The 21,015-nt window shown below is 41.5% G+C and overlaps 1 protein-coding gene across 2 annotated transcripts in view; it reads right to left on the bottom strand.

The window, feature by feature from the left end:
* VEPH1 (ventricular zone expressed PH domain containing 1) overlaps window positions 1–21,015 on the bottom strand; it is a 4,140,519-nt gene that overhangs the window by 3,126,405 nt on the left and 993,099 nt on the right. The gene's annotated exons all lie outside the window — the stretch shown is intronic.

Raw genomic sequence — 21,015 nt, 5'->3', positions numbered from 1 at the left:
GGGGAGTCTCTGGGACAGGAATCTATCCCTCCAACATGTTCTGTTTATTGCGGTGGCAAAGGTTTAGGTCCCTGGAGCATGTGACTCGGAGGGATTGGGGTTTCTTTAAGTGCAGCATGTCCAACAGATCTGAGTTTGACATGACTTTGTATGTTAGGCAGAGATTGCCTCTGAGTAGGCGATAAGTGACAGAGTAGAGCTGGAGTTTTTTAAGATGGTCTGCATAGGGCATCTGTTTGAGGCCGGTAATCCTCTTAGGGAGGTATTTCTGTGTCCTTTCTAGTTGTTGTAGATGTCTTGCGAGGTACATGCCAAACGGGGCACTGTACTCTATAATGGGTCTGATGAGGGATGAGTAGAGAGGAACAATGACCTCTTTTTTCTGGAGGTGAACCCCTTTGTGATGAGGTGTGTCACGTAGAAGGATTTCCTGACTACTGTGGCGATGTGATCATCAAAGGAGAGACTACTGTCCACCTATGTTCCAAGGTCTCTTATCACACTTTCAGTGTTTAATAGGCTGCCGCCTATGTGGTAGTTCATGGGTACAGTATTTTTCCCAAAGGGGATGACAATGCACTTCTTGGCATTGAGCTTGAGGCCATGACTTTGACACCAAGCATCAGTCTCAGTGAGGCCCCTTTGTAGAATGTCCACATCATTAGGTGATTCTATTATGGCACCTAGTTTGCAGTTATCTATGAACTTCATTAGCCAAAGACCTGCTGTATTAGCCTGGACTTCTTAGAAGTAGATGCCAAACAGGAGAGGACCCAGGACTGAGCCCATTGGTACTCCACTTGTCACTGGCCTGAAGTTGGATTTGGAGTCAGCTACTTTCACTGTGTGAGTTCTGTCAGTGAGCTAGTTGTCCACTCATCTTGTGACATAGGAATTTATGCCCAGTCTAGTGAGTTTATCTATAATTCCAGAATGGGGGATGGTGTCAAAAGCCTTGGCAAGGTCAAGATAGGCTGTGTGCACGACCTTAACCTCATCCACGGCTCTGGTGACTGCTTCAAAGCACTCAATCAGGTTTAGGAGACATGACCTACCTTTTACAACCCCAAACTGAATGGGGTACAGAGTTTGGAGGTTACCTATGTTCTTATTTATAAGCTCCAAGATGATACCCTCCATGGCCTTGCAGACCAGGCTCATCAGGCTAATGGGGCTGTAGTTCCCAGAGTCCATGGTGGCACCCCCTTTGTGGAGTGGGATAATTGTTGCTGTGCACCATTCAGGAGGCACAAAGCCTGAACTGAGGCTATGATTGAACATGGTACTTAGGTGGGGTTCCAGTTCGTTCTGTAGTTCCTGCAGAACACACCCTGGGATGTTGTCAGATCCCATGGATACTTTGTTCTTGGCTTTGGAGTGTGCGGTCATTACTTGTGCAGCCGTGATTACAGGGGCTTTGCATTCTTCCAGTATAGTGATGGGCCATTTGGAGGTCGAGGGGGGTGTGAAGTTTGCACTGAACTTATCTGCCAGGATGCTGGCAATATCATTTGGTTTTGTATATCTAGTGCCATTGTGCTGTAGCTCTGAGCAGATCTGAGTGTCGCCATTGAGATTCTTGACATAGCTGTAGAAAGCTTTGAGGTTGTCTTTAGAACAGTGGTGATGTTATTTTCATAACTAGCTTTGGAGGATTTTATGAGGAATCTTAGCTTCTTACTGAGGCTGCCCAGGGAGTTCCTGCAATCAGGGGATTTTACTCTTTTTTTGTAACAGCTTCTTCCTTCTGTTGTAGAGTTTGATTATGGCAGGGGACCGCCAGATCAGCTTCCTTTTTTTGGAAGATAGTGTATTGGTTCTGTTGGGGATGGCATGATCCATTCACTCGTGTATGTGCTTATACAGTGTATTTGTATAGGATTCAGCAGTCATACCTCTATTTTCCATATGTATGGGTGTCATGAAGCTTGCCATTTCTGTCTTAAGAAGCATGAAGTTGGCTTTGGAGAAGTTTTTTATGATGGTTTCCTTAATGGGGGTGGGATGGGATATTGATATCTCGGGTGATTAGCTTGTGGTCAGATCTGATTAGCAAGAAGTTGACCTCTGGCATGGAACATCAGTTGCCAATATAGGTAATGACCAGGTCCAGGATATTGCTGCCTCTGGTGGGGGTATGGACAAGCTGATCCAGGGCATTGGAATTTATGAATTCCAGAAAGCGTTGAGAAAATAAGTTAGTACATGAGTAGTTTTCCCAGATGATGGTGGGGTAGCTGAAACTGCCCATTATTAGGGTATTGGGCTGTACCTTAACATTACCCAGTATATCAAGAAATGTGGAGTGGTCATCCTGGGGCATGACGGGGGAGCTGTATCAAGCTACAACTTGGATAGCAGTCTTGCCTAGTGTTAGTTGCACTTGGATAATTTTGGATGCATTATGTTGAGCAACTAGCCTGGAGGTGTGGATATCCTTAATGAATATGGACACGTCTCCTCCTTTAGCATTTCAGTCCAGGTTAGGTGGCCAAAAGGTGTGGTATGAGTTATAGCTTGGTAATACAGGAGTGCTCTCTGGAGCCTTGAACTAGGTCTCCATCACTGCACAGATGTCGATGTTCTCCATTTTAAGGAGTGCCTCGAGTGAGTGCATTTTGAAGTTTAGACTTCTAGTACTGAATAGCATTACCCTCAGATTTTGCTTGCTTATACCTGTTATGGTGGTGAGTTTGTCATGTGAACCTTGCCTAAAAATGGCATTATAGGGGTGGCAAGAGCCTTAGCCAGTATCCAGAATCCCAGGGGTGACAGGTGCAGGCCATCTCTGGCAAAGTATCTTGGTCTGTCAATCATGTCCTCATTAGAATGACACCAGAAGCTTAGTCAATTGGTGAAGTCAATAATTTTGTCCTTGTATTGTGGTATCATTCTGGGTGATGGCAGGATGCTACTCAGGGCTAGGGTCATACCTGCCTGGGCTACATGATCCGAGAGCTCCTCCATGTCTCTTTTCATATATTCCAGGGAGGTACATCTCAGGTCATTCACACCAACATGGACAATGACAGAGTCATATCTGTACTTGTTGTGGAGTGACCTGAGTGCTTGCATTATGTGGTGGATCCTGGCACCTGACAGGCAGCTGACAGCAACTTTCTCCTTGTTTAGCCTGGTGAGTGGGACATCAGTGTGCCTGACTATAGAGTCACCTATGACTAGTGTGTTGGGTACGTTGTTTTGCCTTATGGGCTGCAGTTGAGTGGCACACAGATTTTGTGGGCTGTGTGTCATTTGGGTAGTGTTGGGGGTTGGTGGTTGCTTGAGTTTCTGCTTTGGAGGTCTCTGTTGTTTGGGCAGATTTTTATTGAGAGCCTCCGCGAATGTAGGTGTGTGTTTTTTGTTACTATGTGTGGGTTTAGGTGGTGTAGGTTTTGATGGACTATGTGTTGAGTGTGGTGTGGTGCAGGTGTTTACCTTCTCCTCTTGACTGTCTAGTACAGTCTTGGCTGGAGAGAGCTTGGCTTCCAGTCTGGCTGTATAAGTGCATCTCTCACAGGTTGTAGTGTTGAGTGGTAGGAGGAGAGGGTTGTCAGTGTACATGAGGCAATTGCTACATTGCTCCAGGATGCACAGATTCATCAGGTGGACAGGGGAAAATACCAGGAGCTGACCCTTAGACATGCCTGGATAGGTGCTTATTAATTTAAGTACTAAAAACTGTTTTCCTCCTAACAAGTGAGGAAAGCTGAGTGCTGCAGTAATTTGTAGATTATTTAGTGCTTGCAATGAGTTTTGAACAAGTGCTGAGCACAAGGAAACAGTTTTGAGTGCTAAAACTAGAAAACTGGCTAGTTCTAAGGGAAAATTAGAAGAGCAGACTTTCTTGCACCGGGAATAGTTTAACCCTGGTTAAACGGTGCTGCATGATGCACAAAACTGCACAAACATGGGTTTTTAAACAGAAACATGAAAGGGATAGAAATAGCCCAAAATGGCCAGTAAAGCTGCAGATTCTGAGCTGAAACAACTCTTCCAGAGACAGATAGGCTGTTCAATGCTCACACCTCTCACTGATGAACAGAGAAGCTTCCTTCTAAGGTCTGGGCAGTACAGAAACTACAAAACAGTGCAGAATTCAACAAAATCTGAAAACTGGACTCTACTGGTTATAGAAAGGCTGGAAACTAGTAGAGAGAGAGGATTTTGGGGGGGGTTGTTTTTTTTTTCAAAAATTAAAACAGATACAGTAAAACAAACACTTTTAAAGCAGAAAAATAGTTGTTGCACTTGAGTGTGTAGCCCTCAACAGTTCAACAATTGAAAAACACTTAAAAATGATCAATTAATGGACAAACAGTATCAGAATTAAAAAAACAGTTCAAATAAGTTGCAAAGTTAATAAAAATGCTCGGAATAGTGCAGCTAGTGAAAATAAGCAATAAAAAGCAAAACAGAGGTACTTAATCCACCCAAAGTCTCCCTTTTCTCTCTCTTCGTGATAACTAAAATATGAGATCAGACACTGTTCTCTAACAATGTTGTTGTTTTAACATTTTTCACTTGAGTAATAAGAGCCGTTATTGTCCTTTCTTTATTTTTTCATTCCCTACAACTGATAAAACATTCTTTTTTAGATGTGTTGTTAACCATAATCATTGAATCGTATTCTTTCTTATTATTCATTTTAAGCATAGAACTGAAAAAATATATGTAAGATTACTCATAAAAAGTTAGTACCATATGAAGTGCTACTCAACATGATCAGGCTTTGGGTTTCAGGGAATGAGGTTAATGTGAGTAATTACAAAAGCTTTTATTTGGGATAATTATCTAGCCACATTCGATGATGATAGGAAAATTAAGAAAAAAGTTCTTGATAATGTTATGTTGTACCTCATGCAGCAGTAATCATTTCTGAATGCTCTCAAATGTTTCATAAAATTATGTCAAAAGGAAAGTTAAAGCTAAAGGTAATAACTATATATGTCATTCACAGAAACCAGCTCCTTTTTACAGCTCATTCACAATGTCAGCAACTTTTTATCCTTTCCATTTCTTGTTATATAGTTCTTCTTCACATCTTCCTGCACATATGATACATACAGACGTTCTTTCTTCTGTCCTCAGATATCCCTTTTCATAGGTTCATAGGTATGTACTAGGCTAATGGCCTTGGAGCCTTTACAAGCCTAGCCCATAGAAGTGCCCTGGCATTGTGCCATCAACATTAGTTCCCAGTGCCTCTATCAAGTAGAGCCACTGGAGTGATCACCAGGGTGAACTCTATTACCCATCCACTCATCAAGATTTCTCTTGAAGAGGGACAGTGAGGGGCTCTGCTTAACATGTATGGGAAGTCTATTCTAGAGCATGGGCAGTCTCTGGGTAAGGAACCTGTCCCTCCAGCATGTTCTCTTGATTGTGGTAATGAGGTTGAGGTTTATGGAGCATGCGGTGTAGAGGAATTGGAATTTCCTTAGAGGGAGCATTTCTAACAGAGTTGGGTCAGACATGGTTTTGTAAATCAAACAGAGATCGCCTCTAAGTAAGTGATATGAGACAGAGAATAGCTGGAGTCTTTTGAGTCTGTCCATGTAGGACATGTGTTTTAATGGGTTTACTATCATAATTTCGAATGTAACTCAGTCGACCGCACTATGTTCGACAATGGAAAGTCGAACACGGCAATGTTGAACTTCAAAAGCAAGCCTAGGAATGGGTTTTAACATGGGTCGAGATAGGGGCGAGGTTTGTAGTTCAGCAATAGCAGTGAACCCCTATTTTGACTCATATTAAAACCCGTTCCTAGGCTTGCTTTTGAAGTTCAACATTGCCATGTTTGTCTTTCCGTTGTCGAACATAGTGTGGTCGACCGAGTTACATTCGAAATTATGATAGTAAACTGTTTAATGTCTAGGATCCTCTTTGTGAGGTACTTCTATGGCCTCTCCAGCTGTTGCAGGCATCTAGTGAGGTACATGCCAAATGAGGCATTATACTCAATGATTGGTCTAATGAGGGAGGAATAGAGAGAGAAAGACGATGACCTCTTTCTTCCTGGATGCAAAACCCTTGGTAATGAGATGTGACACATAGAAGGACTTTCTGACCACAGAAGCAATGTGGTGGTCAAAAGAGATGTTGCTGTCATCCTGCATCCCCAGATCTCTTATAATGCCTTCAGTGTTCAGTGGGCTCCCATTGATGTGGTAATTAGTGGGAACTGAGCTTTTCCCAAAGGGGATGATGATGCATTTTTTGGCATTAAGCTTAAGGTTATGGTTTTGACACCACTCATTGGTCTCAGTGAGGCCTTTCTGTAGGACGTCTGCATCAGTTCAGGAGTTAATAATGGCTCCCAGCTTGCAGTCATCTGCGAACTTGATCAGCCAAAGTCCCTTTATGTTGGCCTGCACTTCTGAGAAGTAGATGCTGAACAGGAGAGGACCCAGGACCGATCCCTCTGGGACTCCACTTGTGACTGGTTGGCAGTCTAACTTGGAGTTTGCTATTTTCACACTGTGTGTTCTGTTTGTGAGCCAGTTTGCGATCCACCTTGTGATATAGGGATTGATGCCTTGTTTGGTGAGTTTATCAATAATTAATGAGTGAGGAATGGTATCAAAGTCTTTGGCCAGAATCAGGTAGGCTTTATGCACTGCCTTACTTTCATCCACAGCCCTGGTGACTGACCCAAAGACGTCAACCAGGTTGAGAAGGCATGATCTCCTTTTCACAAAGCCAAATTGAGTTGGTTATAGAATTTGGAGATTTCCTATATCTTTGTTAATCAGGTCCATGACAATGTGCTCCATAGCTTTACATATCAGACTCATCAGGCTAATGGGATGATACTTTCCAGGGTCTATACTTGCTCCCCCTTTATGGAGATGGATGACTGCAGCAGTGCACCATTCTGCGGGGACAAAGCCTGAGGTGAGGCTGTGACTGAACAGGGCACACAGATGTGGTGCCAGTTTGCTTTGTAGTTCATGTAGAACACAGCCAGGGATATTATTGGGTCCCATGGAATCTGTATTCTTGGCCTTGGACAAAGCACTTTAACCTGTGCTGCAGTAATGCTGGGTGCCTGGCATTCTTCCAGTATTGTGATTGGTCCTTTAGGGGGGAAGACAGGGGTAAAGTCGGCACTGAATCTGTCAGCCAGTATGTTGGAGATATCAGTTGGCTCAGTATAGGAGTTACCATTGTGCAGTAACTTAGAGCAAATCTGGGTATTGCCGTGGAGGTTCTTGATATAGCTATAGAAGGCTTTGTGATTGTTTTTAGCATCTGCTGCAATTCTGCCTTCATAGCTGGCTTTAGAGGATTTGATGAGGGATCTCAATTTTTTGTCGAGACTAATAAGTGAGATTTTCCAATCTTGGGACTTCACTTTTTTCTGCAACAATTTCTTCCTTCTGTTGTAGAGTTTATTCATGGTAGGGGACCACCAGACTGGCTTCCTTTTTTGGAGGAGAATGCCTTGGTTCTTTTGGGTATGGCTAGTTCCATGCATTTATGTACATGTTCATACAGTGCATTGGTGTATGAATTGGCAGTCATGCAGCTATTTTCCATTGGCATGGGTACCGTGAAGTTAACCTTTGTTTTTAGGAGTCCAAAGTCAACTTCGGAGAAGTTTTTCAAGGTGGTTACCTTTGCAGAGGGTATGGGTGAGGTTTATAGGTTCATAGGTTGGTACTAGGCTATCTGCCCTAGGTCCTATACAAGCCTAGCCATACCAATTCCATGGATATTTCTTCCCACAATATTTACTTCCCTGGACCCCTGTCTAGCAGGGTGACTGACATGATCCTCGGGGTGAATTTCCTATCTCCCATCCAATCGTCAAGGTTCTTTTTGAAGAGGGCCAAGGAGGCACTCTGCTTGACATGTATGGGCAGTCTATTCCAGAGGTGTGGATGAGATGTGGATTTCCATGGTGATTATTTTATGGTCGGATCTGACCAAGGAGGGATTGACTATTGGTATATAGCAACGGTTGCCCATTTTAGTAATAACCAGGTCAAGGATGTTGCTTCCTCTAGTGGGGGTCAGAATAAGCTGGTCCAGAGCATTGGAATTGATGAATTCCAGGAAGTGTTGAGCCAGTGTATTGGTGCTTGAGTTGTTTTCCAAGTTGATGGAGGGGTAGTTGAAGTCTCCTAATAAGAGTGTTAGTTTGGACTTTCATAGATTCCAGGATGCTTAGGAACATGGAGTGAGAGTCTAGGCACATGGTTGGGGACCTATAGAAGGCTGGATTGCTGTCTTACTCAATGTTAGTTGTACCTGAAGTATCTCAGATGCGTTATGCTTGGCTACTAGTCTGGAGGTGTGCATATCCTTTATGAATATGGAGGCACCACCACCTTTGGAGCTTTGGTCCATGTTTCAAGGCTGAAAGGTGTGGCATGAATTATAGCCTGGTAGTGCAGGGGTACTTTCTGCTTCTTTAAACTAGGTCTCTGTTACAGCACAAATGCCAATGTTCTCCATTTTGAGGAGTAGTTCGAGCAAGTGCATCTTGAGATTTAGACTTCTAACACTGAGCAGCATGACCCTCAGATTGCATTTATTTATAGCTGTTACAGTGGCAATTTGGTCTTTGGAAAACTGCTTAAAAAGGCTCTATGGGCTAGCAAGTGCCTTAGCCAGTAGCCGGAAACCCAGGGGTGACAGATACAGGCCATTTCTGGCAAATCATTGAGGTGTGTCAATCATGTCATCCCAAGCAGACAGATGCTGGATCCCCTTAGAATGAAACCAGAAACTTAGCCAGTTGTTGAAGTTAATCATTTTGTGTTTGTACTGTGGTATTATTCTGGGTGACAGTAGGATACTGTTTAGGACTAGTGTCATACCTGCCTGGGCCATATAATCTGAGAGCTCAACCATGTCTCTTTTCATGTTGTCCAGGGAGGTGCATCTCAGGTCATTCACACCCACATGGACAATAACAGAGTCACACTTCTAAAGACTAGTGTGGTCTCCTTTAAGGCCCCCCGAGAGGGAAAGGAAAACAGTAAGCCACTGACTGAATTTACAAATGCTTACCCCAGCACCCTGCACTGCATGGATAAAAGCATCCCAAGCAAAACAAAAACTTTGTACCAAAGCTTTGCTGTCTGGTGGAGTCCAGCCATAAACAAACTCTACAACAAAAAACAACAACAACTACAAGAAGAGCAAACAAGATAAAAAAAAAAAAAAAAGTAAGTAACACTTGATTAAAAAACTAAAACTAAAAAAACAAATCATCCAAAGCAAATTAAAGAGAAAAAAAAGACAAAAGAAGAAAAGACAATCATAAGGCCTTCTTATTTAGAAACCTGGGAGACCTGGGAGAAACTCCCAGATATGCTCAAACTATGATGAAATGATGTGAAGATTACTGATCATACAGACATTGCCACAGACATTGCTGGCAGGTTCAGTGTAAACTTTCCCCTCCCCCTCTCAAACCCTATCTAAGGAGACCAAACGGCAACAAACGACTGCACTCCAAGCCATCTCCACCTCCATCAAACTGCAACACAGCATCCATGGGACATCCATGGCGGCCAGGACTGTGTGAACATGAACTCAATGAGGAATTCAATGAGGAGCTATTTAACCCACTCTCACATTACCTCTTTCACTGACTTTTACTCTTGAGTGCAACTTCACAAAGGCACTGCACCTGTGGTACCACTTCTGGCGAGCTGTGCCTCCACCCCAAATTACCATGGAAAGCCATGCCCTTTAAGCCTGAAATAAGCAATAAAGACATATGACATGATAGATATCACAAAAGGAATGGGAGAACATTGGACAAAACAGATCCAAGTTTGGCTGGCTTTTGAGCAGATCATGCCTATTAAGCTGGTTGAGGTTTTTGAGTTGAAACAGAAAGAGTCCATGATGTTGACAAGGCACCAAGGCACTCCACCACTCGATGATATCTGGAAAGATTAAACAATAGCAATACCATGGGTAAATATCATATCATACAAACCCATGCTAGCTTAACAAGCAAGATGTACAGGGTCAGGTGTAAACCCATGCATGTCAGACTCCAAAGCTCAAGTGGAGTGGTGTCCTGTCAAAGCCTGTCCTCCCACGTGTTCCAAGTGGTGTCCCACAGCTCTCCACAGACAGGCACTCACAGGAGGTTACTACTTTTCAACACAAAAGGTTAACAGATACAAATGGCTGCTGACAAAAAGAGATGATGACTGTCTTAAAGCCATGATCAAAGATTCAAAACGTACAGAACAGAAGCAGATAAGAGCTCACAGAAGCCGGATATAGTTAAGGTGGCAAAACACGGAAAAAAAGGAAAGTCAAAAAATGCATAGTCATACCCTTCAGGAAAAATAGGGAAGTGTCCACCCAAGAAGTTATCAGGGACCTGGGGACCCAGGTTGATAGTAGTCTGTCATTTAGACCCAAGTAGATAAGAGTCTGTAGGAAGACCTTCCTATGCCCATGTAGTTAGGAAGACCTTCTCCCATTGCATCAATGTCATGATTAGTTTGAAGGGGACTCATCAGGGAGGTCCCCAAGTACAATGCCCCATTCATCATCTATCAAACCCGACAGTTGCAGCAGCTGGAGAATGTACACAACCAGACCACCAAAAAAGCTAAGGGTCTCAAAAGTCCCTGTGCCTAGGATAATGAAAAACTCTGTAAAGCCTCACCATGTCACAAGACTCCAGCTCTATTCAGTAAACACACAGCAAGGCAGAGCACAACCCAGATTTGATGAATATGCTTCACCTCAAAAATTTGATAATAATTGCTCACCTCAAAGAACCTTCAAAGATCACATAGCTGTGGAGACAAGGGCGTGCTTAAGGTGAGGGATGATAGATTCATGACTCAGCTGGCTGTGGAACAAATCATGGAAATCTAATGTGAGCTGTGCTGTGGGCCTTGGGGAAGAGCATGTTTGACAATCAGATCCCAAAGAATCGGATAAAAGAGATGCAATGGATGATGGTCGCAGATAGCACCACAGGAACCACCACAGTAAAGTGTAACCTATGCAGAGGGAAGCAAAATAAAGGGAGCCACCTATTAGTACTTGTTGTGGAGTGAACTGAGTGCATGTGTTATGTGTCGGATTCTGACACCTGATAGACAGCTGACTTTTACCTCCTCCTTATTCAACCTAGTGAGTGAGACATCTGTGTGCCTCACTATTTAGTCATCTATGATTAGTGTATTGGGAAGGGTGTTTTGCCTTAGGGGCTTAGGTTGAAGAGCACACTGTGGAGGTGAGCTATGTGCCCTGTGGTTTGTGCTGTGTTGTGGTGGTTGAGTGCATTTCTGTTTTGGATGTCTGCTGTGTGGGTAAATTTCTACTGAGAGCCTCTGTGAAGGTGGGTATGTGGTTTGTGTTTTTTATGTGAGAGCTGTGATAGTGGGTGTTCTGGAGGGCTATGTGTTTCATGTGGTGTGGTGCAGGTGTTGACCTTCTACTCTTGACCAGCTAGTCTGGTCCTGGCTGGAGAGTGCATAGTTTCCAGTTTGGTGATATAAGTGCATTTCTCACAAGTCTGAGTATTGGGAGGTAAGAGGAGAGGATTGTCTGTGTATATGAGGCAGTTGCTACACTGCCTCAGAATGCCCAAGTGCACCAGGTTAATAGGAAAAAGCACAGGGAACTGCCCTTTAATCATTGCAGGAGGGGTGGTCATAACTACAAAGTACTGGAGCTATTTCCGTGAAGAACGACTAGTGCTGATGGCACTTAGGTGTGCTAAAATATTGCTAGAAAAACTTGTTGAAGTGCAAAGTGTTTAGGCTATCTGAAGTGCAAGAGAGAAAGAACTACCAAGATCTAAGGGGAAATGCTGAAGAGCAGATTTTCTGGCACCAGTAATAGTTTACTTCAGCTTGGCCCTGTTGTACAGAGCTTAAACAAGTGCAAACCCACACAAATGGGGGCGTTTAAACCATGAAGCTTAAAGGGATGGAAATACTGCCCAAATGGCCAATAAACTACACTTTCTGAGCCAGAAACCACTCCTCTTGTGTTAGATAGGCTACCTAGTGCTTACCACTCCCACTGATAAGCTAGAAGGCTTCCCTCCAACACAGAAAGGCTTGGGGGGCTCAGAAGCTTACAAAACAGTCCTGGATACAGCAAGTCTGTATCTGGACTAGACTAGTTACAGGAAAGGTGGGAAACAAGTGCAAATGTGGGTTGTTAAACCAGAAAGTTGAAAGGGATGGAAAAACTGCCCAAACGGCCAATAAACTAGAATTTCTGGGCCAGAAACCACTCCTCTTTTGGTAGATAGGCTACCTAGTGCTTACCACTCCTACTGATAAGATAGAAGGCTTCCCTCCAACAGAGAAAGGCTTGGGGGGTCAGAAGCTTAGAAACAGTCCTGGTAGAGCAAATCTGTATCTGAACTAGACTAGTTACAGGAAAGGCAGGAAACAAACTTAGAACTTTTTTACAGAAAAACAGCTAGAACAGCAGTAAAAACAATCCAAATGCAGTGTAAGCTAGCACACATGAGTGTATAGCAATATTAAAGCAAATACAGTTTAAATAAATGCAATTAAATTAAAACATAACTAAAAACAAGTGCAGAAAGCAGTAAATTAGAAAATAATTAATATGGAGGTACTTGGAATATCAGAAAACAATGCCAGTAAATATATAAATAATTCAGTCAAGCAAAAATTAAGACAATGCAGAACTCTGAACAGTTAAAAGTACTAAGAAATATATTTATCATCTCTATAATTCCAGATTGTTTGAGAAGCACACTCGGTCAGAACACAAGGAGATTCTAGCAATGGTAGATTCTAGCAAAGTGTTTTTTTAGTAAAGTGGAAAGGGAGAAAGGAGGAACAGAAGATAATTCAAGGTTAAGAAACTAAGTGGGTTGGCCTTCTCAAATGTTCTCTCTGTATTAGGTAGAATGAGCTAATGACAGTAGACAGGGAGGAGTGTCCCAGATCAAATTTACAGTAGGGGCAGGCAACTGCAAAGTCACCAAGTAGAAGAACAAGATACCAATAAGGAGGGAGGGAAATTATTTTAGGCAGAAAACACTACAGTAAATGTTTATCACATCAGAAACACAGCAGTAAGCCACTAAATTAATATTTTAAATATATAAAGGAGCAAGGAGACTCTAGAGAATGCTTTTAACTGCAAACAAATCAGTTATATGATACAATCATTGGCAGGAAATCAGAGCAAACAGATGCTTACCAAATGGAGAAAATTTCCAGTTAATATCTTTCACACAGTGAAACTAGCAAAAAAAAGCTTTATAAACAGTGTGATAGTAAAAACCTTATTTATCAGGCCCTGTAAGGCAAACAGTTTTAGTACAACTGTACAGATTAGACACCTACTACATTGCAAACTGTGACTCTAACGACTAAACTAACAGAACGTTTTAATATTTATAATGTCAATCTATTTACTTTCATCACATAAGATGTTTTAGACATTCCAAATTCCAAAAAATGTATTACTCTTGTGCAATCTATGAAAAAAGTTAACAAAGGTATAATTTGATGAGAACAGACTGGCTATTGCATAAGAAGATTTTTAGAGCTAGTAATCAGAGTATTCAGAAGATTCAATATAAGAACAAGGAGAAGCATAAATATTCAGAAGGAGAAATAGTAAATTATGAAGTAGGCCTAGCTTTGGGAAAGAATTAGAGTCAGGTGTAAAAGGGAAACATTGGAATTATTTATAAACAGCTGGGAGACTGAGTATGTAACTGTGCTTTTGGTAATCTGTGGATCTGTGAGGGATGAATTTTATTTATTCCACCTACAAACTTAGGTAGTTGCTAGTATAAAAGCTTTCGTACCACTATTTCTTTACCGGAAAATATGAAGTGTGACTACTTTAATATCTGGCATTAATGACTGAGTGTAATTATCCATGGTTTACCAGGGCAGGAGAAGAAAGCAGACATCAGGGATGTTCTGACAACACAGGGATAGGTATAGAGTACGTGGTGTGTGTGTGTTTGTTATTTGTGGGAGATAGAATGAGAAGGGGTGGTTGTGTGCCTGTGCTAACATGATGCATTGTCTGCCACTGTTAACTACTGCAGGAAAGTCTAAACTTGAGATAGTTAACAGCAAATGTGAGACATGCAAATTAACCATTAAGGAGGTCTTTCCTCGTGGCAGGGAATGTGTCTCTGAATGCAATAATACTGCATGGTTGAAACAGGACCTTTTTACAGCAGCCCTTAATAATGCAAGCACTAGGATTCTTTCTGAATACTCACATAGGTCTACTAAATTAGGATATAAATGACATGCATTGGGGTATTCGGTACCATGACAAACAGGTTGTATAATCTGGCAGGTAATTGTGGAAAGTATATTATATATGAACATGTCTATGTTAATTAGTATTGCTGAAAACCTTTATTGCATGTCTGACAAAAAATTGCAAAATTAATAAAAAAAATCAATAGCAACCTTACTTTTGACCACCATATTGCCTCCGTTGTACAGAAGGCTTTCTACATGGCCTACCTCATAAGTAAGGGTATTTCATCCAGGAACAAGTTGGTCATAATATCCCTGTACTCCTCCCTTATCAGACCCATTATCGAGTACAATGTCCCCTTCATCATGTACCTTGCCAAGCACATGCAGCAGTTGTAGAGACCACATAGGTTCCTGACCAGGAAAATCCAGGGTCTCAAACACCTCTCCTATACTGATAGGCTAAAATCCCTGGCCCTCTACTCAGTCTCATACAGACTGCTCAAAGGTGACCTGTGTCTGGCATACAAGGCCATCTCAGACCCAGCCTTGATGGAGTTGCTGTATATTCGTAAGACAAACTGCACTCGAGCAACCCACCTGCAAGGCCTTAACCTGGTCTATGACATTAATAGAACTTGTTGGAGGGATAGATCTGTTTCCCAAAGATTCCTCTATCTGTGGAATAGACTCCCTCTCCATGCCAAGCAAAGTACTTCTCTAGCACTCTTTAACAGGAACCTGGACGACTGGATGGGAAACAAAATACACCCCTGGGATCTCACCTGTGTCCCTCCTGGACAGGGGAAACAGGTGCTGATTTTGAGGGAACATGGGCAAAATTCTTGGCTAGGCTTATAAGGGCATCCGGGCCAATAGCCTAGTATCATCCTATGAACCTATGAACCTACAAAAAAGTTCTAGAGTTTCACCACATTACATTCTTTTGTAATTTATTTTATTTATTTATTTTACATTTGTTGAGCGGGTTAGTCTGGCTGAGCTGGTAGCTCTTTTTCAGCAGATACCTGGGGAGAAAAGCTCCTCAGTGTGGTACAGAGATAAATGACAATGTATAATAAGGTTACTTAGATACATTTCAATTAGGTTACATAGGTTCTTTAAAATTTTACAGTCTAGTAAGTCCAAGCAGTTACAACATTAAGTAAAAAAAAAACAGACAGTTTTTTAAACTGTACATAGTTAGAGACAGTTAGGATCTATTAGTATAGTAGTAGTAGTAGTAGTATAGATATAGTGGTAGAATAGAGAGGTGGGGAATTTTGAGGTTGAGAGGCTTAGGAATAGTGGTCATGGTGGATGAATACAGAGGCAAGTCCAGTTTTTTTTTAGGTATTCCCGAGTGGCAGATTTGAATTGTATAGGTTGATTTAGTAACTTAAAATTTAGTAATTCACATCCTTTCCTTTAATCTTTGAACTGTACACTTACATTATATGATATGGCTTTTCACGCTAATCATGTGTAAGTAGGGATCCCCTGATGAAGACATTCACCGGGATTCAATAAACTCTGTGTAGGAATAGTGCTATTCCTGCACGGAGTGGTTTGTGTCCATGTAGCCTTAGCTTTAACAGCAGCGCACCTTGCATATTCATGAAGGCTCACTGCTGTTAAGGCTAAATGGACACAAACAGTGAACAAGTGCAAGGGATGGGCATGTATAAGTAGTTCACAGACATCAAACACACCCACTGCACTCAGAAAGTGCCATACAGCACTTTCAACCAGTATTTCAGTGTCTGCAGACACTGAAATGAAATAAAAATGAGCATTTCAGTGTCTGCAGACACCAAAATAGCTACGGGAGTGAGAAACAATGCAGGTGGTGTGTGACAGGTTCTGTCACACACCCCCTGCATTGTAAAAGTTCCGTACAGCCATAGCCATTAACTGTACAGTTGTCTGCAGAATGCCCAGATGCCTGCCTCACATAAATCTCACCCTCCCTGAGCAATAAAGCAGTACAAAGCCATAAATAATGGGGGAATAAAGCCACAAAAATAGGGACATGTTTTAAATATTACACTGACAAACTGGAAACTGATAGAATAAATGGTCTGCAGTAGCACGGACTTCCTGAAGGATATGAAGACTGAAACACAAATGTCTGCCATCTGAAAGTGCCATACAGCCATATCTCTCCACTGTACAGGTGTCGGCAGAATGCCCAAATGCCTGTCTCACATACCTGTCAACCTCCTAGAGTAACAAAGCTGTACAAGGCGATAAATAATTAAAAATATATTTTTTCCTACTAAGGTATGTTTAAACATAGCTGAGCAGGTGTGCGAATTATGGCCCTCTCCCTAGCATTGCTTAAACACCTCAAACAGAGGAGATAAATAAAAATATACAACTAAAATCCTAACACTGGGGTGCCGTAATGGTTATAGTCCTGGCTTTGTATGCAGGTGTTCATGGTTCAAATACCAAGACAGGCACTATTTTTATATAGGAAAGTAGTGTCAATTTTTTTTTTTTGTAAATGATGTAGTAAGTGATATTTGTCAACCAGGGTAGTGTAGCTGGTCTAAAATGGAAGTGTGAGTGCATATAACATGTGAAACCACCCATGTATACATAAGTGTCCCATACAGTATAGTCACATCCCTTGGTAATGTAAAGAAAGCACATAGAGGGATGTCATGTAAAGTTAATTATATACACCTACTAAATTAAGTCATTATTCTAATATATCTAAAAATTAAAAGTGAGCAATGATTAGCAGTGCTCAGCTATGCTTAGCCAGTTTAAGCAATGCTTAGATGTGAATGATAAACAACAGTCAGCTCAGCTAAGTGGATTTGTGCACTGTTAAGCAGTGCTTAACAATTTCTCCTTTAAGCATTGTTAAAATAGGCTTAGTGTGTTTGCGCACCACTAAGCTGTGCTCAACATTTTCAAAATCGACCAATGATGGCAAAGGACAGGAATATGGCCTTATTTAAACTGAACAGGTGGGAACACAGCTAGTACCTGTTATAGTTCAACCTGTGCAGGAATCATGGCTGGTGTAGGTGAGGGTTCGTGCTTTAGGCTGCAGCGCTAGGGCATTCTGGAGTCCGGGGTCATGGCTAGACTCCTCATAAGTAACCATGAGTAGAGAATGCTGCAGGACCAGTACCAGGCCTCATTAACTCATTAACCATGAGTACCTTCTCATGGCACCTGTGTGCTTAACCCTGAGCATGCCTTGAGAAGGTACAAATTACAAGTTGTTACCCCCGAGTGCCTTCTACAAGTGAGCAAAAGTGTACTGCAGATTTCTAGTTCACCATAATGTAAAACACGCTGAAATCATAAATGAATGTGTAATTTACATTATATAGTTATGATTCAGCGTGTTCTTACATTAAGGTTACATTAAACTTCTTGCAGAAAATCCATTTTAAAAGTTCTCGATAAGCAAGTGGTGGCAACCAATCAGATTCTTGCAATCCAAGCCACCACTTGCATAACACCTCCACCCCAATGTAAATTTCTTTTGTTTTACCCTAATAAAAAGAGGGTCCAGTAGCAGGTATTTCCTTTCTTTCTGCAAAGAATTGGAGATTTTACCTTTTACTGGATCCTCTATTTCATTTTCTGCACTCAAGGATTTCACAGACTGCCGTAGGCACTACCAGGAGTTCCCGTTCAGCTCAGAACAAGTACCTTCTTTTTCACCCAGTAAGTATTACTTTCTAAATTATGATTCACTGGGTTTCTGAGGTACAGGGCCTAGTTTTCCATTGTCTGTGTCCCTGCTGTTGGTGGTGTACCTCCCTGACTGGCAAGGTTGCTGCTATTGCCGGTATAGTTGGCAGGTACCCTACTAGCTTTTGTGTGACTCCTGTTCTGCTGTATCTTTTCTTTGCTTGTCTACTTTCGTACTACTATGCGACGTTGTACCATAACAATATTTTCTTTAAAAAACTTACTTTAGAAAGTTTTTAATAAGAATTTCATGCACCGTGCAGTGCTTTTACCTTTAACCTGTGATGTGAAAGTGGCAAACAAGGGCTGCGTGTTTGTATTACAACAGCATGGTTGTGCATTTGTGTTTTAGCGCAGTGCAGTTAGTTTATTCAGAGACAGATGTAAAAATGTCATAGCAGGATGTGTCAACTCTGACATACGTGATACGCTTGAGCTATGTGTGTGTAACATCGTTGGTGCGTGCTTGTGAGATTTATGTGGAACAGTGAAGCAGTGCCTCCTGTAGCCTGCAGCTTGCAGGTTAGCTGTTTATTTCATTCGCATCAGTGTGAACCAGATTATTTTTCTTCATCAGAACTCTTCGATCATTTGACCATACAGTCAGGTGCCTGGAAGAGAATGTGGGTCTGCAAAACACTGAGCATGATAAAGTCCTGTATAATATGTATAATATGAGCAAACCCTTCAATTATTACATTCTCATCCGAAACAATTAATAAGTAATAAGTAATAACATTAACGTCATGTGATTGGATGTGTTGGAAGAGCACCAACAGGTAAATGGCGAAGTGTCAGGAGTATAGCCAGCGATATCATTTCCTAATTATGTGCTCTATTGCTGCTTATAGCCCAAGTATCATTTTAAAATCTGGAACAGGCCGTTTAACAAATGTTTGCTTTACTTTCCATTTTTTTCAATCAATGAAACACTGTAGGCATTACTTTAGACAGTTGAGGACGTATGCGTTCCTGTAAGTAAATGTAAAGAAAATTGTACTCTGCATAGCGACACCTTTGATTGGTGCATTCCAAAGAAATTAGACAGATTCTGTTGATACTGACATGCAAGGGTCAGGATACACACATTTTGGTAGAATGGAAGCATACATGTAATTATTTAGCTCAGTGGTAATCCTAGCCCAAGCCAATTATTTAAAAACTTAGCAGCTGCTTTATGAAACCAAAATAGTGCATTTTCATATAGCATTTCCGTTAGTAGCACTAATCACTGTAACATTACAAACTCTTGAGGCATTATTTAAATTGTTTTACATCTCAAGGTTTATAAACAATGTTTAACTTTTGTTTTGCTAGTCTATGCTCTTGCTTGCTATTCCTAAGCCTCCAAAAGTATAAAAGTGCCAAATACTACTAAATATTGACTTGAAAATTTGAAAACAGGCCATGTTTTAAATGTCTTTAGCTGGGTTATTTCCCTCCATTTTTGCATGTTGTGCAAGGTGGAGGGGTTAGAGTAGGCAGAGAGGTGGGGTGGTTAGAACCAGGAATACAAAATGAGTATTTCTCATTAAATGCCAGACTACCATGCCATAGCTTTGCGACTTATAAAAAATTCTTCTGGTTTGATGGCAGCAGCTCCAGTTGTACTTTCTAGTCTTTTTGTACATGAATATGTAAGGCAGAAACAAAGAACTGCTCATCTTCCCACCTTCCCAAGATGTTTGACAACTAAATGGGGGATTTAACTTTATTTACCCCTTCTGAAGGAGTGAGATGCGTTCCCTATAGAACTGTCTATAATATAATCAATGGTCATCGAACCTTCGGAGTAATGGGAAATTTTCCTCTCTCTTTGCAGGGAACCTCCAGAGTAATTCATATTTTGGCTAGTTCTTTGAAAGCAGCGGCTAACTCAACCTGTTTTCACACACACTTCACCTTCTTCCATTTTTTTGTGAACATTTTAAGCTTTGAAGACATTCTAAGTTTATAAGAGCAATATTTAAAATCTGTCCCTATTTTTGTGCCTTCGCCCCCCCATTTTTTCAGGCTTTGTCCAGATTTCTTGCACTAGGAGTTTGAGAGGTATGGACTCACTTCAACACCAATGATGTTCCTTCAGGGACTGGGATAGACCCATGAGGTTCCTTCAGGGACTGGGGTAGACCTATGGGGTTCCTTCAGGAACTGGAGTAGACCTATGAAGTTTCTTCAGGGACTGGGGGAGAAGAGGTACAGACAGTAGAAGCTAACTGTTGATCAGTCATTGGGGTTCAGTGTTCTTGTTGTAGGCCCTTCTTTACCCAGTCATGATGCATCACCAAGGGGAATGCTGATGGACATTTTTCTTTGCATGGGAAGTTATGTATTTATCAATAACTAATTATTGTGTTAAGCCTGAAACTCTGACTGACTATTTTAATGGACATTTCTCTTCCTGATGCCAAAGCTATTTGGCTTTCTAGAGATATCATCACATTGTAAGATGCCATCAGTCTTAACAGATATTCCTAGCCTAAATACATTTTCTAATGACAAAGATAGTAGAATCATGTAGAAATTTCAGAAGAAGTCATGTACTACACCTTTGAAACCCTCACAGTAAGACCAATATGTTATCAGAAATTTATGATCCAGTGCCATGGAGACATTTTGACAAGCGAGAGAAAGACTCAGTTCAGAGATAGTGAATGAATCATTAAAATTATACAGTCACTGTATTTATTACAGATTTCAGCAAAGGCTGGCAACTATGCCACAATATCCCTCCATAAGAACCTTTTCCCATTTTTTGTAAATGGGATCAGGGTATAACGTGAACAGTGAGCACCATACAGAGCCAGTGTCCACACTGCTGAGTGGCTAGCCCTGCCACTGTTGATGTTCTTCCTAGTCAATGTTACAGTACTGATTCTTGGGTCTTCCTGCAATGCAGAAGCCCATGACTGGCTGATTTTCCAGAGTTTTTCCATCATCTCCACCCAAAGGACATTCGAGTACCACCTGGTATCAGGGTATAAAATGAGTGTCTGCGCCATCTTCAGTTCTTTCTAGCCTTGGAGTCTGATGCACTACTGTGTTTATCAAATGCTCACAGTCTCAACAGATCTTT

The sequence above is a fragment of the Protopterus annectens genome, chromosome 4.part1 (genome assembly GCF_019279795.1).
Source record: "Protopterus annectens isolate FY-2018-M chromosome 4.part1, PAN1.0, whole genome shotgun sequence".
Taxonomy (NCBI): domain Eukaryota; kingdom Metazoa; phylum Chordata; order Ceratodontiformes; family Protopteridae; genus Protopterus; species Protopterus annectens.
Note: the sequence above shows the minus strand (reverse complement) of the source record. Positions and strands in the feature narration are given on the sequence as shown.